The sequence below is a fragment of the Stenella coeruleoalba genome (assembly GCF_951394435.1).
Source record: "Stenella coeruleoalba genome assembly, contig: scaffold_92, whole genome shotgun sequence".
NCBI lineage: Eukaryota > Metazoa > Chordata > Mammalia > Artiodactyla > Delphinidae > Stenella > Stenella coeruleoalba.
The window spans coordinates 189,786-213,736 of record NW_027645961.1 but is presented as its reverse complement, the minus strand read 5'-3'; the positions used below and the strand labels follow the sequence as shown (position 1 = coordinate 213,736).

Below are 23,951 nucleotides of genomic sequence, written 5' to 3'. Positions count from 1 at the left end.
TACTGTAAACGAGGTTCTTGTAAACAGAGCCGTTCCAAACTTTGGGGTGGCTGTGTCTTTTTGATTTTAATTTCCCTAAGCTATAGGACCATAAGTGGAAGTGCCCTAGGTTCCGTTGCTTTGTTTTTTAGATGTTTCAGGAAACACCATACACTTCTCCCGAGTGGTTGTTGGCAATTTACATCCCGCCCATCAGCATAACAAGGCTCCCAGTTCTCCATGGCCTGTCCTGCCTTTCTGGATTTTACACTTTTTTCAGATGGCCCTTTTGACCGGGGGGAAGTGAGACTTCATTGTAGTGCAGATTTCCTTTGCAAGCTTGCTTGGTTGGCCAAAAAGGGCGTATGCGTTTTTTCTTGAATATATTCAGGAAAAAACGCATTCGCGCTTTTTGGCCAAGTGCATCATTGTGGACGTTCTGCCTCTTTTCCTATGCTTTCAATGCAATTCCAGTCTACCTCCTGAAATCGGTTGCCTGCAATTCTGCCCCGCGTTCAAGTCCTCTTGGCAGCCTTACTTCAGTCTATTTTTGGACGATAGCTGTCATTTATAACTCTGCAGGTTTGTGAATTACAGTGCCCCTGAGCTCCTTTCTTCAACTCGCTTTCTTTTGAGCTGGCCGCAACACCGCAGGATGGCTTCAGGCCCTAATCTGGTTCCGGCACGGCACGCTGAGCCTTTGGTTAATTCCTCTTCCTGGTGGGAAATGAGAGTTAAATTTGCCCGTCCAGACACCTCCAGCTAGCCTCTCATTGGTTCTCGCTATTCCTGTTCATCTTCCGCAGAAATTGCAAACTGGGCCAAACAGGAGGTTAAAGGGACTGACTCTCCAAGTCGGGAGAGTGTTAGTAAAGCGTCTGGAATGTTGCACCCGAGTACCAGGGGAGGAAAACTGAGACATATTTGAACACGTCTCCAATTCACATGGTTGATCATACTCTGGGTTCCACATGCATGTTTTAGCTGAAGGAAGAATACCTTAAACCTGGAGAGTTGAGACCCGTGGAATGGGTACCATGCAATATGACTTCAAAGGGTCTTCATTTGCTCACCGAACCTCTCCAATCCTATCACTGCTGCGTTTATGCCCCTGTACACATGCTTGATTCTCTTTCGGAGACATAGCAATCCATAGGTTTTAAGATACTTACTAGTCAGGTACATTCTTAGGCGTTTAATATGCGATGATGAGTCCATTTCGTTGAGCAAGGAGTAGCTCTTGTCTATTCCATATTTGGCTTAAGGAACTTTATCTGTGCTCATTTCAATCTCTGGTTTTATGCAGCAACCCAGCTCACCTTTCCCCTTAAGCAAGCATAAGTTGGTTTTCTAAATTTGAGACCCTGTTCTGTTCTGTAATTCAGTTCCTGTGTAGCCAAGTTTACATTCCGTGTATTACTGATATCTTATGATGTTTCTTTTTCTGTGTGACTTACTTCAGTTAGAATCATCATACCTGAATCCACTCATTGTGCTGCTAAGGGCCTGATGACACAGATTTCATTGCTGAGTGATATTGCTTTGTAAGTAAATACCACATCTTCTTTATCCATTTTTCACTTTCTGCGATGTTGAACTTGTACTGTAACCGGGTTCTTGTAAACAGAGGCGTCCAAAACTTTGGGGTGGCTGTGTCTTTTTGATTTTAAATTGCCTAAGCTATAGGACCATAAGGGGAAGTTCCCTAGGCTCTGTTGCTTTGTTTTTTAGATGTTTCAGGAAACACCATACACTTCTCCCGAGTGGTTGTTGGCAATTTACATCCCGCCCATCAGCATAACAAGGCTCCCAGTTCTCCATGGCCTGTCCTGCCTTTCTGGATTTTACACTTTTTTCAGATGGCCCTTTTGACCGGGGAGAAGTGAGACTTCATTGTAGTGCAGATTTCCTTTGCAAGCTTGCTTGGTTGGCCAAAAAGGGCGTATGCGTTTTTTCCTGAATATATTCAGGAAAAAACGCAGACGCTCTTTTTGGCCAAGTGCATCATTGTGGACGTTCTGCCTCTTTTCCTATGCTTGAAATGCAATTCCAGTCTACCTCCTGAAATCGGTTTCCTGCAATTCTGCCCCGCTTTCAAGTCCTCTTGGCAGCCTTACTTCAGTCTATTTTTGGACGATAGCTGTCATTTATAACTCTGCAGGTTTGTGAATTACAGTGCCCCTGAGCTCCTTTCTTCAACTCGCTTTCTTGTGACCTGGCCGTAACACCGCAGGATGGCTTCAGGCCCTAAACTTGTTCCAGCCCGGCATGCTGAGCCTTTGGTTAATTCCTCTTCCTGGTGGGAAATGAGAGTTAAATTTGCCCGTCCAGACACCTCCAGCTAGCCTCTCATTGGTTCTCGCTATTCCTGTTCATCTTCCGCAGAAATTGCAAACTGGGCCAAACAGGAGGTTAAAGGGACTGACTCTCCAAGTCAGGAGAGTGTTAGTAAAGCGTCTGGAATGTTGCACCCGAGTACCAGGGGAGGAAAACTGAGACATATTTGAACACGTCTCCCGATCACATGGTTGATCATACTCTGGGTTCCACATGCATGTTTTAGCTGAAGGAAGAATACCTAAAACCTGGGTAGTTGAAACCCGTGGAATGGGTACCATGCAATATGACTTCAAAGGGTCTTCATTTGCTCACCGAACCTCTCCAATCCTATCACTGCTGCGTTTATGCCCCTGTACACACGCTTGATTCTCTTTTGGAGACATAGCAATCCATAGGTTTTAAGATACTTACTAGTCAGGTACATTCTTAGGCGTTTAATATGGGGTTTTGAGTCCATTTCGTTGAGCAAGGAGTAGCTCTTGTCTATTCCATATTTGGCTTAAGGAACTTTATCTGTGCTCATTTCAATCTCTGGTTTTATGCAGCACCCCAACTCACCTTTCCCCTAAAGCAAGCATAAGTTGGTTTTCTAAATTTGAGACCCTGTTCTGTTTTGGAATGCAGTTCCTGTGTAGCCAAGTTTACATTCCGTGTATTACTGATATCTTATGATGTTTCTTTTTCTGTGTGACTTATTTCAGTTAGAATCATCGTACCTGAATCCACTCATTGTGCTGCTAAGGGCCTGATGACATAGATTTCATTGCTGAGTGATATTGCTTTGTAAGTAAATACCACAACTTCTTTATCCATTTTTCACTTTCTGCGATGTTGAACTTGTACTGTAAACGAGGTTCTTGTAAACAGAGCCGTTCCAAACTTTGGGGTGGCTGTGTCTTTTTGATTTTAATTTCCCTAAGCTATAGGACCATAAGTGGCAGTGCCCTAGGCTCTGTTGCTTTGTGTTTTAGATGTTTCAGGAAACACCATACACTTCTCCCGAGTGTCTGTTGGCAATTTACATCCCGCCCATCAGCATAACAAGGCTCCCAGTTCTCCATGGCCTGTCCTGCCTTTCTGGATTTTACACTTTTTTCACATGGCCCTTTTGACCGGGGGGAAGTGAGACTTCATTGTAGTGCAGATTTCCTTTGCAAGCTTGCTTGGTTGGCCAAAAAGGGCGTATGCGTTTTTTCCTGAATATATTCAGGAAAAAACGCATACGCCCTTTTTGGCCAAGTGCATCATTGTGGACGTTCTGCCTCTTTTCCTATGCTTGAAATGCAATTCCAGTCTACCTCCTGAAATCGGTTTCCTGCAATTCTGCCCCGCTTTCAAGTCCTCTTGGCAGCCTTACTTCAGTCTATTTTTGGACGATAGCTGTCATTTATAACTCTGCAGGTTTGTGAATTACAGTGCCCCTGAGCTCCTTTCTTCAACTCGCTTTCTTTTGAGCTGGCCGCAACACCGCAGGATGGCTTCAGGCCCCAATCTGGTTCCGGCACGGCACACTGAGCCTTTGGTTATTTCCTCTTCCTGGTGGGAAATGAGAGTTAAATTTGCCCGTCCAGACACCTCCAGCTAGCCTCTCATTGGTTCTCGCTATTCCTGTTCATCTTCCGCAGAAATTGCAAACTGGGCCAAACAGGAGGTTAAAGGGACTGACTCTCCAAGTCAGGAGAGTGTTAGTAAAGCGTCTGGAATGTTGCACCCGAGTACCAGGGGAGGAAAACTGAGACATATTTGAACACGTCTCCCGATCACATGGTTGATCATACTCTGGGTTCCACATGCATGTTTTAGCTGAAGGAAGAATACCTAAAACCTGGGTAGTTGAAACCCGTGGAATGGGTACCATGCAATATGACTTCAAAGGGTCTTCATTTGCTCACCGAACCTCTCCAATCCTATCACTGCTGCGTTTATGCCCCTGTACACACGCTTGATTCTCTTTTGGAGACATAGCAATCCATAGGTTTTAAGATACTTACTAGTCAGGTACATTCTTAGGCATTTAATATGGGGTTTTGAGTCCATTTCATTGAGCAAGGAGTAGCTCTTGTCTATTCCATATTTGGCTTAAGGAACTTTATCTGTGCTCATTTCAATCTCTGGTTTTATGCAGCACCCCAACTCACCTTTCCCCTAAAGCAAGCATAAGTTGGTTTTCTAAATTTGAGACCCTGTTCTGTTTTGGAATGCAGTTCCTGTGTAGCCAAGTTTACATTCCGTGTATTACTGATATCTTATGATGTTTCTTTTTCTGTGTGACTTATTTCAGTTAGAATCATCGTACCTGAATCCACTCATTGTGCTGCTAAGGGCCTGATGACATAGATTTCATTGCTGAGTGATATTGCTTTGTAAGTAAATACCACAACTTCTTTATCCATTTTTCACTTTCTGCGATGTTGAACTTGTACTGTAAACGAGGTTCTTGTAAACAGAGCCGTTCCAAACTTTGGGGTGGCTGTGTCTTTTTGAGTTTAATTTCCCTAAGCTATAGGACCATAAGTGGAAGTGCCCTAGGCTCTGTTGCTTTGTGTTTTAGATGTTTCAGGAAACACCATACACTTCTCCCGAGTGGCTGTTGGCAATTTACATCCCGCCCATCAGCATAACAAGGCTCCCAGTTCTCCATGGCCTGTCCTGCCTTTCTGGATTTTACACTTTTTTCAGATGGCCCTTTTGACCGGGGGGAAGTGAGACTTCATTGTAGTGCAGATTTCCTTTGCAAGCTTGCTTGGTTGGCCAAAAAGGGCGTATGCGTTTTTTCCTGAATATATTCAGGAAAAAACGCATACGCCCTTTTTGGCCAAGTGCATCATTGTGGACGTTCTGCCTCTTTTCCTATGCTTGAAATGCAATTCCAGTCTACCTCCTGAAATCGGTTTCCTGCAATTCTGCCCCGCTTTCAAGTCCTCTTGGCAGCCTTACTTCAGTCTATTTTTGGACGATAGCTGTCATTTATAACTCTGCAGGTTTGTGAATTACAGTGCCCCTGAGCTCCTTTCTTCAACTCGCTTTCTTTTGAGCTGGCCGCAACACCGCAGGATGGCTTCAGGCCCCAATCTGGTTCCGGCACGGCACACTGAGCCTTTGGTTATTTCCTCTTCCTGGTGGGAAATGAGAGTTAAATTTGCCCGTCCAGACACCTCCAGCTAGCCTCTCATTGGTTCTCGCTATTCCTGTTCATCTTCCACAGAAATTGCAAACTGGGCCAAACAGGAGGTTAAAGGGACTGACTCTCCAAGTGGGGAGAGTGTTAGTAAAGCGTCTGGAATGTTGCACCCGAGTACCAGGGTACGAAAACTGAGACATATTTGAACACGTCTCCCGATCACATGGTTGATCATACTCTAGGTTCCACATGCATGTTTTAGCTGAAGGAAGAATACCTTAAACCTGGGTAGTTGAAACCCGTGGAATGGGTACCATGCAATATGACTTCAAAGGGTCTTCATTTGCTCACGAACCTCTCCAATCCTATCACTGCTGCGTTTATGACCCTGTACACATGCTTGATTCTCTTTCGGAGACATAGCAATCCATAGGTTTTAAGATACTTACTAGTCAGGTACATTCTTAGGCGTTTAATATGCGGTGTTGAGTCCATTTCGTTGAGCAAGGAGTAGCTCTTGTCTATTCCATATTTGGCTTGAGGAACTTTATCTGTGCTCATTTCAATCTCTGGTTTTATGCAGCACCCCAACTCACCTTTACCCTTAAGCAAGCATAAGTTGGTTTTCTAAATTTGAGACCCTGTTCTGTTCTGTAATTCAGTTCCTGTGTAGCCAAGTTTACATTCCGTGTATTACTGATATCTTATGATGTTTCTTTTTCTGTGTGACTTATTTCAGTTAGAATCATCATACCTGAATCCACTCATTGTGCTGCTAAGGGCGTGATGACACAGATTTCATTGCTGAGTGATATTGCTTTGTAAGTGAATACCACAACTTGTTTATCCATTTTTCACTTTCTGCGATGTTGAACTTGTACTGTAAACGAGGTTCTTGTAAACAGAGCCGTTCCAAACTTTGGGGTGGCTGTGTCTTTTTGATTTTAATTTCCCTAAGCTATAGGACCATAAGTGGCAGTGCCCTAGGCTCTGTTGCTTTGTTTTTTAGATGTTTCAGGAAACACCATACACTTCTCCCGAGTGTCTGTTGGCAATTTACATCCCGCCCATCAGCATAACAAGGCTCCCAGTTCTCCATGGCCTGTCCTGCCTTTCTGGATTTTACACTTTTTTCAGATGGCCCTTTTGACCGGGGGGAAGTGAGACTTCATTGTAGTGCAGATTTCCTTTGCAAGCTTGCTTGGTTGGCCAAAAAGGGCGTATGCGTTTTTTCCTGAATATATTCAGAAAAAAACGCATACGCCCTTTTTGGCCAAGTGCATCATTGTGGACGTTCTGCCTCTTTTCCTATGCTTTCAATGCAATTCCAGTCTACCTCCTGAAATCGGTTTCCTGCAATTCTGCCCCGCTTTCAAGTCCTCTTGGCAGCCTTACTTCAGTCTATTTTTGGACGATAGCTGTCATTTATAACTCTGCAGGTTTGTGAATTACAGTGCCCCTGAGCTCCTTTCTTCAACTCGCTTTCTTGTGAGCTGGCCGCAACACCGCAGGATGGCTTCAGGCCCTAATCTGGTTCCGGCACGGCACGCTGAGCCTTTGGTTAATTCCTCTTCCTGGTGGGAAATGAGAGTTAAATTTGCCCGTCCAGACACCTCCAGCTAGTCTCTCATTGGTTCTCGCTATTCCTGTTCATCTTCCGCAGAAATTGCAAACTGGGCCAAACAGGAAGTTAAAGGGACTGACTCTCCAAGTCGGGAGAGTGTTAGTAAAGCGTCTGGAATGTTGCACCCGAGTACCAGGGGAGGAAAACTGAGACATATTTGAACACGTCTCCCGATCACATGGTTGATCATACTCTGGGTTCCACATGCATGTTTTAGCTGAAGGAAGAATACCTTAAACCTGGAGAGTTGAGACCCGTGGAATGGGTACCATGCAATATGACTTCAAAGGGTCTTCATTTGCTCACCGAACCTCTCCAATCCTATCACTGCTGCGTTTATGCCCCTGTACACATAGTTGATTCTCTTTCGGAGACATAGCAATCCATAGGTTTTAAGATACTTACTAGTCAGGTACATTCTTAGGCGTTTAATATGCGGTGTTGAGACCATTTCGTTGAGCAAGGAGTAGCTCTTGTCTATTCCATATTTGGCTTAAGGAACTTTATCTGTGCTCATTTCAATCTCTGGTTTTATGCAGCACCCCAACTCACCTTTACCCTTAAGCAAGCATAAGTTGGTTTTCTAAATTTGAGACCCTGTTCTGTTCTGTAATTCAGTTCCTGTGTAGCCAAGTTTACATTCCGTGTATTACTGATATCTTATGATGTTTCTTTTTCTGTGTGACTTACTTCAGTTAGAATCATCATACCTGAATCCACTCATTGTGCTGCTAAGGGCCTGATGACACAGATTTCATTGCTGAGTGATATTGCTTTGTAAGTAAATACCACAACTTCTTTCTCCATTTTTCACTTTCTGCGATGTTGAACTTGTACTGTAAACGAGGTTCTTGTAAACAGAGCCGTTCCAAACTTTGGGGTGGCTGTGTCTTTTTGATTTTAATTTCCCTAAGCTATAGGACCATAAGTGGAAGTGCCCTAGGTTCTGTTGCTTTGTTTTTTAGATGTTTCAGGAAACACCATACACTTCTCCTGAGTGGTTGTTGGCAATTTACATCCCGCCCATCACTATAACAAGGCTCCCAGTTCTCCATGGCCTGTCCTGCCTTTCTGGATTTTACACTTTTTTCAGATGGCCCTTTTGACCGGGGGGAAGTGAGACTTCATTGTAGTGCAGATTTCGTTTGCAAGCATGCTTGGTTGGCCAAAAAGTGCGTATGCGTTTTTTCCTGAATATATTCAGGAAAAAACGCATACGCCCTTTTTGGCCAAGTGCATCATTGTGGACGTTCTGCCTCTTTTCCTATGCTTTCAATGCAATTCCAGTCTACCTCCTGAAATCGGTTTCCTGCAATTCTGCCCCGCATTCAAGTCCTCTTGGCAGCCTTACTTCAGTCTATTTTTGGACGATAGCTGTCATTTATAACTCTGCAGGTTTGTGAATTACAGTGCCCCTGAGCTCCTTTCTTCAACTCGCTTTCTTGTGAGCTGGCCGCAACACCGCAGGATGGCTTCAGGCCCTAATCTTGTTCCGGCACGGCACGCTGAGCCTTTGGTTAATTCCTCTTCCTGGTGGGAAATGAGAGTTAAATTTGCCCGTCGAGACACCTCCAGCTAGTCTCTCATTTGTTCTCGCTATTCCTGTTCATCTTCCACAGAAATTGCAAACTGGGCCAAACAGGAGGTTAAAGGGACTGACTCTCCAAGTCGGGAGAGTGTTAGTAAAGCGTCTGGAATGTTGCACCCGAGTACCAGGGTACGAAAACTGAGACATATTTGAACATGTCTCCCGATCACATGGTTGATCATACTCTGGGTTCCACATGCATGTTTTAGCTGAAGGAAAATACCTAAAACCTGGGTAGTTGAAACCCGTGGAATGGGTACCATGCAATATGACTTCAAAGGGTCTTCATTTGCTCACCGAACCTCTCCAATCCTATCACTGCTGCGTTTATGCCCCTGTACACATGCTTGATTCTCTTTCGGAGACATAGCAATCCATAGGTTTTAAGATACTTACAAGTCAGGTACATTCTTAGGCGTTTAATATGCGGTGTTGAGTCCATTTCGTTGAGCAAGGAGTAGCTCTTGTCTATTCCATATTTGGCTTAAGGAACTTTATCTGTGCTCATTTCAATCTCTGGTTTTATGCAGCACCCCAACTCACCTTTCTCCTTAAGCAAGCATAAGTTGGTTTTCTAAATTTGAGACCCTGTTCTGTTCTGTAATTCAGTTCCTGTGTAGCCAAGTTTACATTCCGTGTATTACTGATATCTTATGATGTTTCTTTTTCTGTGTGACTTATTTCAGTTAGAATCATCATACCTGAATCCACTCATTGTGCTGCTAAGGGCCTGATGACACAGATTTCATTGCTGAGTGATATTGCTTTGTAAGTAAATACCACAACTTCTTTCTCCATTTTTCACTTTCTGCGATGTTGAACTTGTACTGTAAACGAGGTTCTTGTAAACAGAGCCGTTCCAAACTTTGGGGTGGCTGTGTCTTTTTGATTTTAATTTCCCTAAGCTATAGGACCATAAGTGGCAGTGCCCTAGGCTCTGTTGCTTTGTTTTTTAGATGTTTCAGGAAACACCATACACTTCTCCCCAGGGGCTGTTGGCAATTTACATCCCGCCCATCAGCATAACAAGGCTCCCAGTTCTCCATGGCCTGTCCTGCCTTTCTGGATTTTACACTTTTTTCAGATGGCCCTTTTGACCGGGGGGAAGTGAGACTTCATTGTAGTGCAGATTTCCTTTGCAAGCTTGCTTGGTTGGCCAAAAAGGGCGTATGCGTTTTTTCCTGAATATATTCAGGAAAAAACGCATACGCCCTTTTTGGCCAAGTGCATCATTGTGGACGTTCTGCCTCTTTTCCTATGCTTTCAATGCAATTCCAGTCTACCTCCTGAAATCGGTTTCCTGCAATTCTGCCCCGCTTTCAAGTCCTCTTGGCAGCCTTACTTCAGTCTATTTTTGGACGATAGCTGTCATTTATAACTCTGCAGGTTTGTGAATTACAGTGCCCCTGAGCTCCTTTCTTCAACTCTCTTTCTTGTGACTGGCCTCAACACCGCAGGATGGCTTCAGCCCCTAAGATGGTTCCGGCACGGCACGCTGAGCCTTTGGTTATTTCCTCTTCCTGGTGGGAAATGAGAGTTAAATTTGCCCGTCCAGACACCTCCAGCTAGTCTCTCATTGGTTCTCGCTATTCCTGTTCATCTTCAGCAGAAATTGCAAACTGGGCCAAACAGGAGGTTAAAGGCGCTGACTCTCCAAGTGGGGAGAGTGTTAGTAAAGCGTCTGGAATGTTGCACCCGAGTACCAGGGGAGGAAAACTGAGACATATTTGAACACGTCTCCCGTTCACATGGTTGATCATACTTGGTTTCCACATGCATGTTTTAGCTGAAGGAAGAATACCTTAAACCTGGAGAGTTAAGACCCGTGTAATGGGTACCATGCAATATGACTTCAAAGGGTCTTCATTTGCTCACCGAACCTCTCCAATCCTATCACTGCTGCGTTTATGCCCTTGTACACATGCTTGATTCTCTTTCGGAAACATAGTAATCCATAGGTTTTAAGATACTTACTAGTCAGGTACATTCTTAGGCGTTTAATATGCCCTGTTGAGTCCATTTCTTTGAGCAAGGTGTAGCTCTTGTCTATTCCATATTTGGCTTAAGGAACTTTATCTGTGCTCATTTCAATCTCTGGTTTTATGCAGCACCCCAACTCACCTTTACCCTTAAGCAAGCATAAGTTGGTTTTCTAAATTTGAGACCCTGTTCTGTTCTGTAATTCAGTTCCTGTGTAGCCAAGTTTACATTCCGTGTATTACTGATATCTTATGATGTTTCTTTTTCTGTGTGACTTATTTCAGTTAGAATCATCATACCTGAATCCACTCATTGTGCTGCTAAGGGCCTGATGACACAGATTTCATTGCTGAGTGATATTGCTTTGTAAGTAAATACCACAACTTCCTTATCCATTTTTCACTTTCTGCGATGTTGAACTTGTACTGTAAACGAGGTTCTTGTAAACAGAGCCGTTCCAAACTTTGGGGTGGCTGTGTCTTTTTGATTTTAATTTCCCTAAGCTATAGGACCATAAGTGGAAGTGCCCTAGGTTCTGTTGCTTTGTTTTTTAGATGTTTCAGGAAACACCATACACTTTTCCCGAGTGGTTGTTGGCAATTTACATCCTGCTCATCAGCATAACAAGGCTCCCAGTTCTCCATGGCCTGTCCTGCCTTTCTGGATTTTACACTTTTTTCAGATGGCCCTTTTGACCGGGGGGAAGTGAGACTTCATTGTAGTGCAGATTTCCTTTGCAAGCTTGCTTGGTTGGCCAAAAAGGGCGTATGCGTTTTTTCCTGAATATATTCAGGAAAAAACGCATCCGCCCTTTTTGGCCAAGTGCATCATTGTGGACGTTCTGCCTCTTTTCCTATGCTTTCAATGCAATTCCAGTCTACCTCCTGAAATCGGTTTCCTGCAATTCTGCCCCATTTTCAAGTCCTCTTGGCAGCCTTACTTCAGTCTATTTTTGGACGATAGCTGTCATTTATAACTCTGCAGGTTTGTGAATTACAGTGCCCCTGAGCTCCTTTCTTCAACTCGCTTTCTTTTGAGCTGGCCGCAACACCGCAGGATGGCTTCAGGCCCTAATCTGGTTCCGGTACGGCACGCTGAGCCTTTGGTTATTTCCTCTTCCTGGTGGGAAATGAGAGTTAAATTTGCCCGTCCAGACACCTCCAGCTAGCCTCTCATTGCTTCTCGCTATTCCTGTTCATCTTCCGCAGAAATTGCAAACTGGGCCAAACAGGAGGTTAACGGCGCTGACTCTCCAAGTGGGGAGAGTGTCAGTAAAGCGTCTGGAATGTTGCACCCGAGTACCAGGGTACGAAAACTGAGACATATTTGAACACGTCTCCCAATCACATGGTTGATCATACTCTGGATTCCACATGCATGTTTTAGCTGAAAGAAGAATACCTAAAACCTGGGTAGTTGAAACCCGTGGAATGGGTACCATGCAATATGACTTCAAAGGGTCTTCATTTGCTCACCGAAGCTCTCCAATCCTATCACTGCTGCGTTTATGCCCGTGTACACATGCTTGATTCTCTTTCGGAGACATAGCAATCTATAGGTTTTAAGATACCTACTAGTCAGGTACATTCTTAGGCGTTTAATATGCGGTGTTGAGTCCATTTCGTTGAGCAAGGAGTAGCTCTTGTCTATTCCATATTTGGCTTAAGGAACTTTATCTGTGCTCATTTCAATCTCTGGTTTTATGCAGCACCCCAACTCACCTTTCCCCTTAAGCAAGCATAAGTTGGTTTTCTAAATTTGAGACACTGTTCTGTTCTGTAATTCAGTTCCTGTGTAGCCAAGTTTCCATTCCGTGTATTACTGATATCTTATGATGTTTCTTTTTCTGTGTGACTTATTTCAGTTAGAATCATCGTACCTGAATCCACTCATTGTGCTGCTACGGGCCTGATGACATAGATTTCATTGCTGAGTGATACTGCATTGTACGTAAGTACCACAAATTCTTTATCCATTTTTCACTTTCTGCGATGTTGAACTTGTACTGTAAGCGAGGTTCTTGTAAACAGAGCCGTTCCAAACTTTGGGGTGGCTGTGTCTTTTTGATTTTAATTTCCCTAAGCTATAGGACCATAAGTGGAAGTGCCCTAGGCTCTGTTGCTTTGTTTTTTAGATGTTTCAGGAAACACCATACACTTCTCCCGAGTGTCTGTTGGCAATTTACATCCCGCCCATCAGCATAACAAGGCTCCCAGTTCTCAATGGCCTGTTGCCTTTCTGGATTTTACACTTTTTTCAGATGGCCCTTTTGACCGGGGGGAAGTGAGACTTCATTGTAGTGCAGATTTCCTTTGCAAGCTTGCTTGGTTGGCCAAAAAGGGCGTATGTGTTTTTTCCTGAATATATTCAGGAAAAAACGCATACGCCCTTTTTGGCCAAGTGCATCATTGTGGACGTTCTGCCTCTTTTCCTATGCTTTCAATGCAATTCCAGTCTACCTCCTGAAATCGGTTTCCTGCAATTCTGCCCCGCTTTCAAGTCCTCTTGGCAGCCTTACTTCAGTCTATTTTTCGACGATAGCTGTCATTTATAACTCTGCAGGTTTGTGAATTACAGTGCCCCTGAGCTCCTTTCTTCAACTCGCTTTCTTTTGAGCTGGCCGCAACACCGCAGGATGGCTTCAGGCCCTAATCTGGTTCCGGCACGGCACGCTGAGCCTTTGGTTAATTCCTCTTCCTGGTGGGAAATGAGAGTTAAATTTGCCCGTCCAGACACCTCCAGCTAGCCTCTCATTGGTTCTCGCTATTCCTGTTCATCTTCCGCAGAAATTGCAAACTGGGCCAAACAGGAGGTTAAAGGGACTGACTCTCCAAGTCGGGAGAGTGTTAGTAAAGCGTCTGGAATGTTGCACCCGAGTACCAGGGGAGGAAAACTGAGACATATTTGAACACGTCTCCCATTCACATGGTTGATCATACTCTGGGTTCCACATGCATGTTTTAGCTGAAGGAAGAATACCTTAAACCTGGAGAGTTGAGACCCGTGTAATGGGTACCATGCAATATGACTACAAAGGGTCTTCATTTGCTCACTGAACCTCTCCAATCCTATCACTGCTGCGTTTATGCCCCTGTACACATGCTTGATTCTCTTTCGGAGACATAGCAATCCATAGGTTTTAAGATACTTACTAGTCAGGTACATTCTTAGGCGTTTAATATGGGGTTTTGAGTCCATTTCGTTGAGCAAGGAGTAGCTCTTGTCTATTCCATATTTGGCTTAAGGAACTTTATCTGTGCTCATTTCAATCTCTGGTTTTATGTAGCACCCTAACTCACCTTTCCCCTTAAGCAAGCATAAGTTGGTTTTCTAAATTTGAGACCCTGTTCTGTTTTGGAATGCAGTTCCTGTGTAGCCAAGTTTACATTACGTGTATTAGTGATATCTTATGATGTTTCTTTTTCTGTGTGACTTATTTCAGTTAGAATCATCATACCTGAATCCACTCATTGTGCTGCTAAGGGCCTGATGACACAGATTTCATTGCTGAGTGATATTGCTTTGTAAGTAAATACCACAACTTCTTTATCCATTTTTCACTTTCTGCGATGTTGAACTTGTACTGTAAACGAGGTTCTTGTAAACAGAGCCGTTCCAAACTTTGGGGTGGCTGTGTCTTTTTGATTTTAATTTCCCTAAGCTATAGGACCATAAGTGGAAGTGCCCTAGGTTCCGTTGCTTTGTTTTTTAGATGTTTCAGGAAACACCATACACTTCTCCCGAGTGGTTGTTGGCAATTTACATCCCGCCCATCAGCATAACAAGGCTCCCAGTTCTCCATGGCCTGTCCTGCCTTTCTGGATTTTACACTTTTTTCAGATGGCCCTTTTGACCGGGGGGAAGTGAGACTTCATTGTAGTGCAGATTTCCTTTGCAAGCTTGCTTGGTTGGCCAAAAAGGGCGTATGCGTTTTTTCCTGAATATATTCAGGAAAAAACGCATACGCCCTTTTTGGCCAAGTGCATCATTGTGGACGTTCTGCCTCTTTTCCTATGCTTTCAATGCAATTCCAGTCTACCTCCTGAATTCGGTTTCGAGCAATTCTGCCCTGCTTTCAAGTCCTCTTGGCAGCCTTACTTCAGTCTATTTTTGGACGATAGCTGTCATTTATAACTCTGCAGGTTTGTGAATTACAGTGCCCCTGAGCTCCTTTCTTCAACTCGCTTTCTTTTGAGCTGGCCGCAACACCGCAGGATGGCTTCAGGCCCTAATCTGGTTCCGGTACGGCACGCTGAGCCTTTGGTTATTTCCTCTTCCTGGTGGGAAATGAGAGTTAAATTTGCCCGTCCAGACACCTCCAGCTAGCCTCTCATTGGTTCTCGCTATTCCTGTTCATCTTCCGCAGAAATTGCAAACTGGGCCAAACAGGAGGTTAAAGGCGCTGACTCTCCAAGTGGGGAGAGTGTTAGTAAAGCGTCTGGAATGTTGCACCCGAGTACCAGGGGAGGAAAACTGAGACATATTTGAACACGTCTCCCGATCACATGGTTGATCATACTCTGGCTTCCACATGCATGTTTTAGCTGAAGGAAGAATACCTAAAACCTGGGTAGTTGAAACCCGTGTAATGGGTACCATGCAATATGACTTCAAAGGGTCTTCATTTGCTCACCGAACCTCTCCAATCCTATCACTGCTGCGTTTATGCCCCTGTACACATGCTTGATTCTCTTTCGGAGACATAGCAATCTATAGGTTTTAAGATACTTACTAGTCAGGTACATTCTTAGGCGTTTAATATGCGGTGTTGAGTCCATTTCGTTGAGCAAGGAGTAGCTCTTGTCTATTCCATATTTGGCTTAAGGAACTTTATCTGTGCTCATTTCAATCTCTGGTTTTATGCAGCACCCCAACTCACCTTTCCCCTTAAGCAAGCATAAGTTGGTTTTCTAAATTTGAGACACTGTTCTGTTCTGTAATTCAGTTCCTGTGTAGCCAAGTTTACATTCCGTGTATTACTGATATCTTATGATGTTTCTTTTTCTGTGTGACTTATTTCAGTTAGAATCATCATACCTGAATCCACTCATTGTGCTGCTAAGGGCCTGATGACACAGATTTCATTGCTGAGTGATATTGCTTTGTAAGTAAATACCACAACTTCTTTATCCATTTTTCACTTTCTGCGATGTTGAACTTGTACTGTAAACGAGGTTCTTGTAAACAGAGCCGTTCCAAACTTTGGGGTGGCTGTGTCTTTTTGATTTTAATTTCCCTAAGCTATAGGACCATAAGTGGAAGTGCCCTAGGTTCCGTTGCTTTGTTTTTTAGATGTTTCAGGAAACACCATACACTTCTCCCGAGTGGTTGTTGGCAATTTACATCCCGCCCATCAGCATAACAAGGCTCCCAGTTCTCCATGGCCTGTCCTGCCTTTCTGGATTTTACACTTTTTTCAGATGGCCCTTTTGACCCGGGGGAAGTGAGACTTAATTGTAGTGCAGATTTCCTTTGCAAGCTTGCTTGGTTGGCCAAAAAGGGCGTATGCGTTTTTTCTTGAATATATTCAGGAAAAAACGCATTCGCGCTTTTTGGCCAAGTGCATCATTGTGGACGTTCTGCCTCTTTTCCTATGCTTTCAATGCAATTCCAGTCTACCTCCTGAAATCGGTTGCCTGCAATTCTGCCCCGCGTTCAAGTCCTCTTGGCAGCCTTACTTCAGTCTATTTTTGGACGATAGCTGTCATTTATAACTCTGCAGGTTTGTGAATTACAGTGCCCCTGAGCTCCTTTCTTCAACTCGCTTTCTTTTGAGCTGGCCGCAACACCGCAGGATGGCTTCAGGCCCTAATCTGGTTCCGGCACGGCACGCTGAGCCTTTGGTTAATTCCTCTTCCTGGTGGGAAATGAGAGTTAAATTTGCCCGTCCAGACACCTCCAGCTAGCCTCTCATTGGTTCTCGCTATTCCTGTTCATCTTCCGCAGAAATTGCAAACTGGGCCAAACAGGAGGTTAAAGGGACTGACTCTCCAAGTCGGGAGAGTGTTAGTAAAGCGTCTGGAATGTTGCACCCGAGTACCAGGGGAGGAAAACTGAGACATATTTGAACACGTCTCCCGTTCACATGGTTGATCATACTCTGGGTTCCACATGCATGTTTTAGCTGAAGGAAGAATACCTTAAACCTGGAGAGTTGAGACCCGTGTAATGGGTACCATGCAATATGACTACAAAGGGTCTTCATTTGCTCACCGAACCTCTCCAATCCTATCACTGCTGCGTTTATGCCCCTGTACACACGCTTGATTCTCTTTCGGAGACATAGCAATCCATAGGTTTTAAGATACTTACTAGTCAGGTACATTCTTAGGCGTTTAATATGGGGTTTTGAGTCCATTTCGTTGAGCAAGGAGTAGCTCTTGTCTATTCCATATTTGGCTTAAGGAACTTTATCTGTGCTCATTTCAATCTCTGCTTTTATGTAGCACCCTAACTCACCTTTCCCCTTAAGCAAGCATAAGTTGGTTTTCTAAATTTGAGACCCTGTTCTGTTTTGGAATGCAGTTCCTGTGTAGCCAAGTTTACATTCCGTGTATTAGTGATATCTTATGATGTTTCTTTTTCTGTGTGACTTATTTCAGTTAGAATCATCGTACCTGAATCCACTCATTATGCTGCTACGGGCCTGATGACATAGATTTCATTGCTGAGTGATACTGCATTGTACGTAAGTACCACAAGTTCTTTTTCCATTTTTCACTTTCTGTGATATTTAACTTGTACGGTAAACGAGGTTCTTGTAAACGGAGTCGTCCCAAACTTTGGGGTGGCTGTGTCTTTTTGATTTTAATTTCCCTAAGCTATAGGACCATAAGTGGAAGTGCCCTAGGCTCTGTTGCTTTGTTTTTTAGATGTTTCAGGAAACACCATACACTTCTCCCGAGTGGTTGTTGGCAATTTACATCCCGCCCATCAGCATAACAAGGCTCCCAGTTCTCCATGGCCTGTCCTGCCTTTCTGGATTTTACACTTTTTTCAGATGGCCCTTTTGACCGGGGGGAAGTGAGACTTCATTGTAGTGCAGATTTCCTTTGCAAGCTTGCTTGGTTGGCCAAAAAGGGCGTATGCGTTTTTTCCTGAATATATTCAGGAAAAAACGCATACGCCCTTTTTGGCCAAGTGCATCATTGTGGACGTTCTGCCTCTTTTCCTATGCTTTCAATGCAATTCCAGTCTACCTCCTGAATTCGGTTTCGAGCAATTCTGCCCTGCTTTCAAGTCCTCTTGGCAGCCTTACTTCAGTCTATTTTTGGACGATAGCTGTCATTTATAACTCTGCAGGTTTGTGAATTACAGTGCCCCTGAACTCCTTTCTTCAACTCGCTTTCTTTTGAGCTGGCCGCAACACCGCAGGATGGCTTCAGGCCCTAATCTGGTTCCGGTACGGCACGCTGAGCCTTTGGTTATTTCCTCTTCCTGGTGGGAAATGAGAGTTAAATTTGCCCGTCCAGACACCTCCAGCTAGCCTCTCATTGGTTCTCGCTATTCCTGTTCATCTTCCGCAGAAATTGCAAACTGGGCCAAACAGGAGGTTAAAGGCGCTGACTCTCCAAGTGGGGAGAGTGTTAGTAAAGCGTCTGGAATGTTGCACCCGAGTACCAGGGGAGGAAAACTGAGACATATTTGAACACGTCTCCCGATCACATGGTTGATCATACTCTGGCTTCCACATGCATGTTTTAGCTGAAGGAAGAATACCTAAAACCTGGGTAGTTGAAACCCGTGGAATGGGTACCATGCAATATGACTTCAAAGGGTCTTCATTTGCTCACCGAACCTCTCCAATCCTATCACTGCTGCGTTTATGCCCCTGTACACATGCTTGATTCTCTTTCGGAGACATAGCAATCTATAGGTTTTAAGATACTTACTAGTCAGGTACATTCTTAGGCGTTTAATATGCGGTGTTGAGTCCATTTCGTTGAGCAAGGAGTAGCTCTTGTCTATTCCATATTTGGCTTAAGGAACTTTATCTGTGCTCATTTCAATCTCTGGTTTTATGCAGCACCCCAACTCACCTTTCCCCTTAAGCAAGCATAAGTTGGTTTTCTAAATTTGAGACACTGTTCTGTTCTGTAATTCAGTTCCTGTGTAGCCAAGTTTACATTCCGTGTATTACTGATATCTTATGATGTTTCTTTTTCTGTGTGACTTATTTCAGTTAGAATCATCATACCTGAATCCACTCATTGTGCTGCTAAGGGCCTGATGACACAGATTTCATTGCTGAGTGATATTGCTTTGTAAGTAAATACCACAACTTCTTTATCCATTTTTCACTTTCTGCGATGTTGAACTTGTACTGTAAACGAGGTTCTTGTAAACAGAGCCGTTCCAAACTTTGGGGTGGCTGTGTCTTTTTGATTTTAATTTCCCTAAGCTATAGGACCATAAGTGGAAGTGCCCTAGGTTCCGTTGCTTTGTTTTTTAGATGTTTCAGGAAACACCATACACTTCTCCCGAGTGGTTGTTGCCAATTTACATCCCGCCCATCAGCATAACAAGGCTCCCAGTTCTCCATGGCCTGTCCTGCCTTTCTGGATTTTACACTTTTTTCAGATGGCCCTTTTGACCGGGGGGAAGTGAGACTTCATTGTAGTGCAGATTTCCTTTGCAAGCTTGCTTGGTTGGCCAAAAAGGGCGTATGCATTTTTTCTTGAATATATTCAGGAAAAAACGCATTCGCGCTTTTTGGCCAAGTGCATCATTGTGGACGTTCTGCCTCTTTTCCTATGCTTTCAATGCAATTCCAGTCTACCTCCTGAAATCGGTTGCCTGCAATTCTGCCCCGCGTTCAAGTCCTCTTGGCAGCCTTACTTCAGTCTATTTTTGGACGATAGCTGTCATTTATAACTCTGCAGGTTTGTGAATTACAGTGCCCCTGAGCTCCTTTCTTCAACTCGCTTTCTTTTGAGCTGGCCGCAACACCGCAGGATGGCTTCAGGCCCTAATCTGGTTCCGGCACGGCACGCTGAACCTTTGGTTAATTCCTCTTCCTGGTGGGAAATGAGAGTTAAATTTGCCCGTCCAGACACCTCCAGCTAGCCTCTCATTGGTTCTCGCTATTCCTGTTCATCTTCCGCAGAAATTGCAAACTGGGCCAAACAGGAGGTTAAAGGGACTGACTCTCCAAGTCGGGAGAGTGTTAGTAAAGCGTCTGGAATGTTGCACCCGAGTACCAGGGGAGGAAAACTGAGACATATTTGAACACGTCTCCCGTTCACATGGTTGATCATACTCTGGGTTCCACATGCATGTTTTAGCTGAAGGAAGAATACCTTAAACCTGGAGAGTTGAGACCCGTGTAATGGGTACCATGCAATATGACTACAAAGGGTCTTCATTTGCTCACCGAACCTCTCCAATCCTATCACTGCTGCGTTTATGCCCCTGTACACACACTTGATTCTCTTTCGGAGACATAGCAATCCATAGGTTTTAAGATACTTACTAGTCAGGTACATTCTTAGGCGTTTAATATGGGGTTTTGAGTCCATTTCGTTGAGCAAGGAGTAGCTCTTGTCTATTCCATATTTGGCTTAAGGAACTTTATCTGTGCTCATTTCAATCTCTGGTTTTATGTAGCACCCTAACTCACCTTTCCCCTTAAGCAAGCATAAGTTGGTTTTCTAAATTTGAGACCCTGTTCTGTTTTGGAATGCAGTTCCTGTGTAGCCAAGTTTACATTCCGTGTATTAGTGATATCTTATGATGTTTCTTTTTCTGTGTGACTTATTTCAGTTAGAATCATCGTACCTGAATCCACTCATTATGCTGCTACGGGCCTGATGACATAGATTTCATTGCTGAGTGATACTGCATTGTACGTAAGTACCACAAGTTCTTTTTCCATTTTTCACTTTCTGTGATATTTAACTTGTACGGTAAACGAGGTTCTTGTAAACGGAGTCGTCCCAAACTTTGGGGTGGCTGTGTCTTTTTGATTTTAATTTCCCTAAGCTATAGGACCATAAGTGGAAGTGCCCTAGGCTCTGTTGCTTTGTTTTTTAGATGTTTCAGGAAACACCATACACTTCTCCTGAGTGTCTGTTCGCAATTTACATCCCGCCCATCAGCATAACAAGGCTCCCAGTTCTCCATGGCCTGTCCTGCCTTTCTGGATTTTACACTTTTTTCAGATGGCCCTTTTGACCGGGGGGAAGTGAGACTTCATTGTAGTGCAGATTTCCTTTGCAAGCTTGCTTGGTTGGCCAAAAAGGGCGTATGCGTTTTTTCCTGAATATATTCAGGAAAAAACGCATACGCCCTTTTTGGCCAAGTGCATCATTGTGGACGTTCTGCCTCTTTTCCTATGCTTTCAATGCAATTCCAGTCTACCTCCTGAATTCGGTTTCGAGCAATTCTGCCCTGCTTTCAAGTCCTCTTGGCAGCCTTACTTCAGTCTATTTTTGGACGATAGCTGTCATTTATAACTCTGCAGGTTTGTGAATTACAGTGCCCCTGAGCTCCTTTCTTCAACTCGCTTTCTTTTGAGCTGGCCGCAACACCGCAGGATGGCTTCAGGCCCTAATCTGGTTCCGGTACGGCACGCTGAGCCTTTGGTTATTTCCTCTTCCTGGTGGGAAATGAGAGTTAAATTTGCCCGTCCAGACACCTCCAGCTAGCCTCTCATTGGTTCTCGCTATTCCTGTTCATCTTCCGCAGAAATTGCAAACTGGGCCAAACAGGAGGTTAAAGGCGCTGACTCTCCAAGTGGGGAGAGTGTTAGTAAAGCGTCTGGAATGTTGCACCCGAGTACCAGGGGAGGAAAACTGAGACATATTTGAACACGTCTCCCGATCACATGGTTGATCATACTCTGGCTTCCACATGCATGTTTTAGCTGAAGGAAGAATACCTAAAACCTGGGTAGTTGAAACCCGTGTAATGGGTACCATGCAATATGACTTCAAAGGGTCTTCATTTGCTCACCGAACCTCTCCAATCCTATCACTGCTGCGTTTATGCCCCTGTACACATGCTTGATTCTCTTTCGGAGACATAGCAATCTATAGGTTTTAAGATACTTACTAGTCAGGTACATTCTTAGGCGTTTAATATGCGGTGTTGAGTCCATTTCGTTGAGCAAGGAGTAGCTCTTGTCTATTCCATATTTGGCTTAAGGAACTTTATCTGTGCTCATTTCAATCTCTGGTTTTATGCAGCACCCCAACTCACCTTTCCCCTTAAGCAAGCATAAGTTGGTTTTCTAAATTTGAGACACTGTTCTGTTCTGTAATTCAGTTCCTGTGTAGCCAAGTTTATTTTCCGTGTATTACTGATATCTTATGATGTTTCTTTTTCTGTGTGACTTACTTCAGTTAGAATCATCATACCTGAATCCACTCATTGTGCTGCTAAGGGCCTGATGACACAGATTTCATTGCTGAGTGATATTGCTTTGTAAGTAAATACCACAACTTCTTTATCCATTTTTCACTTTCTGCGATGTTGAACTTGTACTGTAAACGAGGTTCTTGTAAACAGAGCCGTTCCAAACTTTGGGGTGGCTGTGTCTTTTTGATTTTAATTTCCCTAAGCTATAGGACCATAAGTGGAAGTGCCCTAGGTTCCGTTGCTTTGTTTTTTAGATGTTTCAGGAAACACCATACACTTCTCCCGAGTGGTTGTTGGCAATTTACATCCCGCCCATCAGCATAACAAGGCTCCCAGTTCTCCATGGCCTGTCCTGCCTTTCTGGATTTTACACTTTTTTCAGATGGCCCTTTTGACCGGGGGGAAGTGAGACTTCATTGTAGTGCAGATTTCCTTTGCAAGCTTGCTTGGTTGGCCAAAAAGGGCGTATGCGTTTTTTCTTGAATATATTCAGGAAAAAACGCATTCGCGCTTTTTGGCCAAGTGCATCATTGTGGACGTTCTGCCTCTTTTCCTATGCTTTCAATGCAATTCCAGTCTACCTCCTGAAATCGGTTGCCTGTAATTCTGCCCCGCGTTCAAGTCCTCTTGGCAGCCTTACTTCAGTCTATTTTTGGACGATAGCTGTCATTTATAACTCTGCAGGTTTGTGAATTACAGTGCCCCTGAGCTCCTTTCTTCAACTCGCTTTCTTTTGAGCTGGCCGCAACACCGCAGGATGGCTTCAGGCCCTAATCTGGTTCCGGCACAGCACGCTGAGCCTTTGGTTAATTCCTCTTCCTGGTGGGAAATGAGAGTTAAATTTGCCCGTCCAGACACCTCCAGCTAGCCTCTCATTGGTTCTCGCTATTCCTGTTCATCTTCCGCAGAAATTGCAAACTGGGCCAAACAGGAGGTTAAAGGGACTGACTCTCCAAGTCGGGAGAGTGTTAGTAAAGCATCTGGAATGTTGCACCCGAGTACCAGGGGAGGAAAACTGAGACATATTTGAACACGTCTCCCGTTCACATGGTTGATCATACTCTGGGTTCCACATGCATGTTTTAGCTGAAGGAAGAATACCTTAAACCTGGGTAGTTGAAACCCGTGTAATGGGTACCATGCAATATGACTACAAAGGGTCTTCATTTGCTCACCGAACCTCTCCAATCCTATCACTGCTGCGTTTATGCCCCTGTACACACACTTGATTCTCTTTCGGAGACATAGCAATCCATAGGTTTTAAGATACTTACTAGTCAGGTACATTCTTAGGCGTTTAATATGGGGTTTTGAGTCCATTTCGTTGAGCAAGGAGTAGCTCTTGTCTATTCCATATTTGGCTTAAGGAACTTTATCTGTGCTCATTTCAATCTCTGGTTTTATGTAGCACCCTAACTCACCTTTCCCCTTAAGCAAGCATAAGTTGGTTTTCTAAATTTGAGACCCTGTTCTGTTTTGGAATGCAGTTCCTGTGTAGCCAAGTTTACATTCCGTGTATTAGTGATATCTTATGATGTTTCTTTTTCTGTGTGACTTATTTCAGTTAGAATCATCGTACCTGAATCCACTCATTATGCTGCTACGGGCCTGATGACATAGATTTCATTGCTGAGTGATACTGCATTGTACGTAAGTACCACAAGTTCTTTATCCATTTTTCACTTTCTGTGATATTGAACTTGTATGGTAAACGAGGTTCTTGTAAACGGAGGTGTCCCAAACTTTGGGGTGGCTGTGTCTTTTTTATTTTAATTTCCCTAAGCTATAGGACCATAAGTGGAAGTGCCCTAGGCTCAGTTGCTTTGTTTTTTAGATGTTTCAGGAAACACCATACACTTCTCCTGAGTGTCTGTTGGCAATTTACATCCCGCCCATCAGCATAACAAGGCTCCCAGTTCTCCATGGCCTGTCCTGCCTTTCTGGATTTTACACTTTTTTCA

The 23,951-nt window shown here is 44.0% G+C and overlaps 1 long non-coding RNA gene across 1 annotated transcript in view; it reads left to right on the top strand.

Moving 5' to 3' along the window:
- The window catches only part of LOC307181432, a 158,632-nt gene extending 146,051 nt beyond the window's left edge, over nucleotides 1-12,581 (top strand). The window contains exon 3 of the long non-coding RNA XR_013826762.1: nucleotides 12,497-12,581. This is a non-coding gene — a long non-coding RNA (uncharacterized lncRNA). The remainder of the gene's footprint in view (nucleotides 1-12,496) is intronic.
- Nucleotides 12,582-23,951: the final 11,370 nt, after the last annotated feature.